Below are 9,065 nucleotides of genomic sequence, written 5' to 3'. Positions count from 1 at the left end.
ACATGAAACAACAACATAAAAGCAGTAACAGATAAAATGTTTATGAACCCAAATGACAAACCATAAGTTTATGTAAACGCAGTCAACAATATAACACAGGAATCAGCTTAAATTTTCAAGGGACTCTCCACAGAATACAAGAAGTGACCCATGAGGAAACTCTTCAGTTTCGCATTGCAAGCGCATGGATTACTGCTAAGATTTTTGAATTGTTATGGTAGCTTATTAAAAATGGATGCAGCAGTATACTCCAAACCTTTCTGCACAAGAGTCAAGGAAGTGCGATCAAAATGCAGATTGGAAAAAAAATGGTTCAGATGGCTCTGAGCACTGTGGGACTTAACTTCTGAGGTCATCAGTACCCTAGAACTTAGGACTACTTAAACCTAACTAACCTAAGGACACCACACACATCCATGCCCGAGGCAGGACTCGCGCCCGAGGTAGCGGTCACCCAGTTCCAGAGTGTAGTGCCTAGTACCGCTCGGCCGCCCCGGCCGGCGCAGATTCGATTTCTGACTAATATTAACTGAGTGAAAGCTGCTAATTCCTGGGAATAAGCTGATATTGTTAACAAGAAACGACAGTAATGAATATATATATTGAGATGATGTTTGGTTTGTAGGGCATTCAACTGCGCGGTTATCAGCGCCCGTACAAATTCCCAACGTCGCCACTTTCATGAATGAGGATGAAATGCTGAGGACAACACAGGCACCCAGTCATCTCGAGGCAAGTGAAAATCCCTGACCCCACCGGGAATCGAACACGGGACTCGGGATGCGCGAACGCGACCGCGAGACCACGAGCTGCGGACTATATACTGAGAGGTCAATGTCAGAACACCCAAACTAGTGAACATGGGTCGACAAGAGGTTCGCGAACTTACACCAGTTATTGCCCGAACTGCCCATTTCTGAGCGAGACACATCCTTTGAGAATGGGAAGAGTTATCCTTGATAGGTGTCGTGTATAATTTTGGTATCAGAATTTGTGGTATCTTCGACTGTGACCGAGCAGCGATGTTGTAAGCTGTATCGCAGCAGTTAAGCCAACATCTTTCAGCTGCGCGAGGGCGCAGTGGGAGCAGACAATGTTTAACTTTGGTGGACAGAGCTGTCGAAGTTCAGCTATGTTAGAGTTAGGCTGATAATATTAAGCAATGTTAGTGAGGAAACTATGGAAATATTATGATTAAATTTTAATATCTCAGTTTATCATTTTGTTCAATCGACATGATTATGAAACAGATTTGTGATGGAAGAAATCTAATGGAATGTCAGATAAATATAATAATGATGTTACTTTTGTTTCACTGTTGCTGCGCCATCGAACTAACTTGGTTATTGTACTGAAAGTAGTTAGATTTGAGAGATAGGAAAGAGTGTTTTTTGGATATTGAGAAGTTCATTAAATTTATAATCTGCCTCGAGCACTTTTTCTCAATACACGAAAAAACATAGTGTTGTCATTTTTGCTCATATTTCATTTCTTTACCAACTTTTCTTTTACAATTCTTTTAATACAAAATTCTACCAAGTCTGTTCAAAAAACAGTTTGATTTGCAATTAACAGAGAACTCATCGCACCGCTCGAGTTTCTCTATGTAGATACAGTAATTTGCAGCTTTAGCTTTAGCATAATTATTGAAGTATGGCGTAGTATTTTTTGTGATACAATTTTTCCATCATTGCCTGTATGGAAGAGTGGAAAAAACCGAGTGCTGGGATAAGGGAAACTACACAGCTGCGCAAGGTAGCCGTGCGGTCTTAGGCGTCTTGCCACGGTTCGCGCTGCGCCCCCCGTCGGAGGTTCGAGTCCTCCCTCTGGCATGGGTGTGTGTGTTGTCCTTAGCGTAAGTTAGTTTAAGTCAGATTAAGTAGTGTGTAAGCCTAGGGACCGATGACCTCAGCAGTTTGGTCTCATAGGAACATACCACCACCGGAAACTACTCTTGCGTCCTTTTAAGAGCACTAAAAATTCACATGCATACTTTTAACGCTCTCGCTACCTCCAATGCTTACACCAAATACGTTGAAAATTAAACAGGCAAAATCTAGAAATAAAAGTCAATGCAAACATCCACATGAATGAAAACAAACACACTTGCCAAGTTTGGAGGGTAGCAGGAAGGTACTGACGGAAATAAAGCTCAGAGGGAGCTTCGTGAGTTCTGTTTGGATAATTCAGTCGGTAAAGCATTGCTCACGAAAAGCAGGAGTCTGAGTTGGAATCCCCTTATAGCACTCGTCATTAATCTGGCGGGAAGTTTCAAAATCTAAATTACATTACAAATAAGCATTATTAAAGAGAAAGCATATTTACCCATCTCTCACTGCTAACATCAACGGAAGATTTTCTTCAGACATTCATGAACGACTGCTGTTACAACAACAATAAAGGTAACAGCAGCTTCCATTCAAAAAACACTTGCCAACATTTTTACGTATATAATTTATTATTAAGTCAGATGTGCGACAATCGACTTCCTTCACTTCCAGCATGTCTTCAGACGGTAACCTAAAAATGGGGTGTACAATAGCTCGATGATCCGATAATTCATAACAATAATTCACTCACGCTCTTTTTGTAGGTAAAATTAAACATCTGAATAACTGCAGAACAGACAACAGATCCACACCAAAAATTGCTACAGCGATTGAGTTGCGAGCTGAACTGTTCGATAAATGTTGATATTTTGCAATAAGCAACATTAAAGTGAACACACAAAAGACGTGAATCACAACGAATGCGTGAGTATTTCACTGACGGACGCAAAGGTTACGTAGTCAGATGAAGCTCTGAATTTGCCTCCATTAGGGTAGCGTCTCCAATACAACTGCTTCTCCAGGCAGAATATCAAAATTTTAGTCATTGTGCTTGTGCTTGAGTGACGACCGAGAGGACTCCTGGAAAAGTAGAAAACATCCTGTCATCAGAATGATTTAAGAACGCTCATGTGTTGCAGTGGCCGCGAACGACAAATTAACTTACTCTTAAATGAAATATAAAATGATCTTCGTTCTATCGAAACCTTCGCTTACAGAATAGTGGCATGGTACTGCAGTACCTCATTTTGAAGCTGCTCCTGGTTGTCCTCCACAGCTGCGTCGACCAGTCTTCGTTTCCACTTCAACTACGGTATCAGATTTCAACACCAGCATAATCGAAGAACGAATACTCGGTGTTTAAGAAATGTATTTATGATAAGACACTACACAAGGTATCCATCAGTTACACCTTAGACTTTAAAACTATACTTGATAATAACAAACGGTTTACAACATCTGACAAGGTAAATCACAAAGTTTCTTTTTTCAGGTGATGCATATTTGACAAAAATGTTGATGCCATAGGAGAAAGCTCAGTGTTTAGCCTGGTTCATAGAGGTGAAGTCCGATACCCGAGTACAACGAGACATTCGAATGAAGTACGGAATGGGGTGACGGGACGGCACACATTTGCTAGGAGTCCGACAAAGTCAGTGCGTAAGGCGTCCATAGAGTTGGAAATTTTACAACCAGCACAGCACAGCCCCTTGCATAAGAACATTATATGCAGAGTACGCCGAAGACAGCAGCGTTTTGGCTTACTATACATATAATGTCCTTACAAGACATCTGCCACGCTGCAGGCCGACAAAAATTTAAAATCTTGCAGAAGACGTAACCACTTTATGTCTTTAAGATGTTGATTCAGGCACAAAAGTCGATTGGCGAACTTCAGCACGAAGAATTTGCAGAGCACATGCTAGCCACGATTGAAGCAAACAATGACTCTCGTTTTTAATGATTTCTTTCTGCGATCTATGAACTTTTCAAGAGTACAGGAATGTTACGTTTTACGAAGGTATCGCAATGTTCGTATGTGGGTGTCCTCATGTTACAGGTGAACTGGAAAAAAACCTGTCCTTAAGTCCATCTGTTGGGCTGACACTCACAACTGTATAACCGTTTCATTATTTCTCAGCGAGTTTACCGTCAATAGTGGTGTTTACATGGCCATGTTACAAGAGTCTGATGTGCCTTAATTGACGTGACATCCCGGGATGATGCGGCACCACTTTACCGTTCCCGTCAATAAATCACTGACAACTTACCGCATAGATGGATTGAGCGAAATGGCCTGATTCGATTGTTGCGATATTACCTGACCTCATACCACCAAGCCTCTTCATATGGGATTTCATTAAGGATGAGAGCCATCGAACCAAGGTTTCATACATACCTACAGGATTTGAAGATATGCATCCGCAAAACATTTGAACATGTCGCCGTGGTGCCCTTGCTGTGTACAGGGGGGAGATCGAACAATGAGAGGATGTTATTCATACTCCCAGGAGCACACACCTTGACGTGTAATTGAGCAAACAAAGCTTTATGGGTCACCTTACTCGTGTTACTACCTGTTATAGTTTCGAAGTTATTATGGTGTAAAGTTGCAAAGTTAACTGATAGGCGCCCTGTACTTCCGATCCCCACACTGTCACATCCACTATCTCTTCACAGCAATTAAGAGATTGCCCAATGATTTGTCGCGCATATTATGTGGCCACCAAACATTCTCAGTTGTAGTAATTACTTAACGCCGAATATAGTGTACGGGAGCGTTCTGTATTTACGTTCAGCTAGAGGCAACTATTCAGATGGAATTGACACTCTTTTCGACCAGTCTCGGCGTTCACGTGTTGTCCGGCTGTACTCCCGCCTACTGTTGCTCTACTCCGTAAAGGAAAATGCGACACATAGCTGAGGGGGAAAATCAAGTTTTCAGACGGGCACCGATAGAGAAGTACAATACTCACATCAAACTATCCCGGTTTTGTTCCATCTCCACCACTCTGCGCGCAGTATGATCTCTTTTCCAATATATTTACGATCTGCTTCAGCCTTTGAGTCGTATACTCTCTTACGAAAATGGCTTAAATTTTCCCAAGTAAACACAGCTTGCTCTGGTATGAAAAGTCTATGCCTTATAACAACCCAGTAACGACCCAAGTAACGTATCTATTAACACAATCTATCTTCAGTATGAGAAAAGAAGGTTACACGAGCATTACACGCTTACGTTGGTATCGCAACAGAAAGATATCAGGCATAGTGTACGAAATTCAATAGCAATGAGTATGAAATTGCAATCATCTTATAGTTAATGATGAAGAAAATGTAATATAAATATATGTTTGTCATATTTTATGTAATTTTTGTGTAATTCCAATGTATTAGAAAGTGCTCTGGTCCAGTAGGATTAAATATTATCTTTTTAATTTTTATCGTCATGAATAGGACAACTGATAACAGGTAGCTGAGATGTAAAGATGGACTGGTAGATGTGCCAGATTGTTAGTGGAGAACTAGTGAAAGTTTTTGGAAGGAAGTAATTTTCTTTGTCGTAATAGTTCGTTGGTGTACTGTGGAGACGAAAATTGAAATATTGAGACATTAGAAGAAAGTTTTTTTTTCTTGAGTTCAGAGATGAGAAGAATTAAGAAGTTCCCAGAAGCCTACCATGGTTTCATTGTTGCAATGAATCATCCGATATTAAGAAGAGACGCCAAGATTTTAAATTCTCAACGGAGAAGATACAAGAGAGAAGATGCAGGAAAGAAGACACAGAAGCTGAAGATTTAGCAAGAAGATCTGTACAAAAACTACAGGAAGACCAAGATTTCAAGACATAAGGGGAACGGGAATTGTGAGCAGTTTTTGTCACAAAACCACAAGTATTTGGTCCGTTAACAGAGAGTGTGTTCGAGGTGCCGGCCGGGGTGGCCGAGCGGTTCTAGGCGCTACAGTCTGGAACCGCGCGACCGCTGCGGTCACAGGTTCGAATCCTGCCTTGGGCGTGGATGTGTGTGATGTCCTTAGGTTAGTTAGTTTTAAGTAGTTCTAAGTTCTAGGGGACTGATGACCTTAGAAGTTAAGTCCCATAGTGCTCAGAGTCATTTTTTGTGTTCGAGGTAGATAATGTGTGATGTGCGAGGTAGATAATGGCTTTATTTTGACTAAAAAGGGGGAGAGACGGAGCTCCAGCGGACATGTGAACCATGAATAAGAGAGTGTCTCTTCATCAGTATATTGTGTTTTGAGAAGATAGACTGTGAACGGATTAGCTATTGTCCATTCATTTTCTGTGAGGATCAAAGAAAACGTTATTTGGAAAGTGAGAGTTTAAATTAACTTGACGACATGCAAGTCAAATATATTATCGTACAGGCATCCATTGTTGTAATGGAAAACTATATAGTTTGTGAATCAACTCAGCCAGTCACATTTAAAATTCCATCTGAAATGTGTTTAAGTCCACAATACAATTCTCATTTCTTGGTAATGTAACCTTGTTTTTATGGATACTAGTTTAATTGTGGTATATGCATCAATACACATTAATAGTAGCACCACTCGGCATATCCGAAAGCACACACAGCAATAGTAATCTTGCAACAGCCCTTTCACGTTACAGCTTCTTTCTCTTTAGCACTACTTATGAACTATAATTTTTCATGACTGTGGTCTGGTCACAAAGCTATGGTCGAAGCTGTCAGTCTCGAGTATCATTGTAGTTTAGACCTGTATAATTTTTGCCTACATTCCTCAGTGTTGCATTTTGAAATCCCTTAGGTCTTGCACTCTATGAAACTGCCAAATTACTGTATCGGTTTTCATAGAAGCCGTTGATTGCTGTTGAACTACCTTGAGGAGTGAGTGGTTTTCATTTTGTTGAAAAGTATAGTGTGAGATTACAAACAGATAAGGAAATTAAAATAATTCTGTGTATTATTCTTATTTCTCATTATTAGCAATGCTCTGTCACAATTTCTTTCTTAAATTTGCATTATATAGTATTTTATAAAACATTAAACTTAAGAGACAACTATAGTCCCAAATTTTAAACTATATGGTTATACTAAAGCAAATAACGAGGGTTGATTGATTGATGTGGGATAGGAGACCAAACAGGGAAGTCATTGGTCCCATTGGATTAGGGAAGGATGAGGAAGAAAGTTTTCTGTGCCCTTTCAAAGGAACCATCCCAGCATTTTTCAGAATGATTTAGGGATATCACAGAAAACATAAATCAGGAAATTACAAAAAAAAATTGGATCAAAAGAGAATAGGTGGTAGGCCATATCATCCTTATGCCCCAGACACGATAGACTAACGTTTCGCGGAAATTTGCACAAGGCAGACTATATTTCTAAAATTAAGATCTTTGTCATTGTCAAATATGAGGATGAAGTCTGGATAAGTAGAGAAACTAAATGTGCAGAACTGGGGCTGAAACTAGTTGTGTGGCACGTAGCGTATAATGTGAATTTGACCTAATTAAAGGAATCTTATGTGCAACGAATCTGATGTAATTTGCAAAATTCAACTGCAAGATTCAACTTCAATAAACGAATTACATTCTGTAAAAGAACTCTAAGGTGTATGGGGCAAATGAACAACTGTACCCCTTATTTTACTATATATTGGTCTTTAAATTTCATAAATTATAAAACAAAAATGCTCCAAATAATATCTTTCTTCCAGTTCCTCCTGAAATGAACAGAAAAAGAACTGTGTCATCATAAGATACGTGAAATGAAGCATAGTCGGAGCATAAGTTTCTAACTATGGTCCAGTTTTTAATAGTTAATATCTGCTTTAACAATACTTTAAATTAAAAACTGAAATAATAATGAAGGCTGTTTCATTTCACTGAACACTTTATAGAAGAAAGGAGTAATCTGAATGTCAGTATCTACGGTCACTGTAGACGAAATGGACAAAATTGCAAGAAATGCTTCGTAGTCCTGGTAAACTGTCGTACAGATCGTTCAGTAGAGTCAAAAAATTGATAACATGTTAAACATCACTAATTTTGCATAAGAAGATTAACACTAGCAACTTCAATGAAACAGCAACTCCGTCTAAACCGTGACATAACGTATCTCCTTAAATAATTACATAAATACTGTTCTAATTTTATATTTGTATCTGTTTGTATATGTGTGACAGTGTGTATGTGATTGAAATTAGGCCATCTGTTAATTGCAAGGGCAGAAGTGTCTTAGCCATGTAAACGTTCAGCGAAGGCGATTATTCCAATCTGATTTACACTGAAAGAACAGCAGCGAATGTGGAGGTAGTACTTCTATAACTATCCATTAATCATTACTTCATCCCTGTGTTAGTAAAAGAGCAGGCATTTAAGTGTACTTGCTATGTACAAGGTGATGGTGCAGTATTCCAGTGCAATTTAGGCATTCAGGCAACTGGCGAAACTTACAGACTGTTCCAAACCGTGCAGTGCGATGTAGACCCCATACCATAAGGCGCGGTAGTCTAGCGATAGAGCGACTTCCTGCAAACTAAGAGGTCGCAGAGTCGAATCCAAGTCGGCCGACGGATTTTTAAGTCTGTGTTTTAACTTAGCCTTCACCTCTCAACCGTGTAACGTCACATGATTTGGATTTCACGTTGAACTGTAGGTCTCCTATCCCCGATTGTACAAGAGGCGATCAAAATGTTTCCGTTTGAGGTAGTTGCTGTATTATATATGTAGTGTAGTGCAACTCCGATGTGGGTGTATAAGCACCGACATGCTGCCAAGAGATCAGTTTGGCTTTCGTGTCTTTCCAGTGTGCGTGCGGTAAACGCAGAATGGTGAACTATGACGACGTTATTACCAAACGCAAACATACAGGACCAACATGCTGTTATTCTTTTCTTGCCTGCAACACTGATAGACATCCACGTGAGAATGAAAAATGTTTACGGGGCAGCATGTCTGTCAAAAACACCGTTATGGGATGGTGCACAATGGTGTCCAATAGAAAGACTCGCACCAAGCCACTAACGCCACACGAAATTATTATTATAATAATTACAATAATTATCTTTATTATTATCACAATAACTGCTAGCATTGCCACTGAAAGTCAATTAAATGATGTTTCACATCGGAAGATTTGAATATGCACCGTTTGCCAAGTCGTGCTAAACACCCTCACACAAATCTCTGTATCAAATAGCTTGTGAGACAAGAATACATATACTACAGCTACAGCGTCACTCCCGCTC

Source organism: Schistocerca serialis, chromosome 6, assembly GCF_023864345.2.
Source record: "Schistocerca serialis cubense isolate TAMUIC-IGC-003099 chromosome 6, iqSchSeri2.2, whole genome shotgun sequence".
NCBI lineage: Eukaryota > Metazoa > Arthropoda > Insecta > Orthoptera > Acrididae > Schistocerca > Schistocerca serialis.
This window is presented reverse-complemented; position numbering follows the sequence as displayed.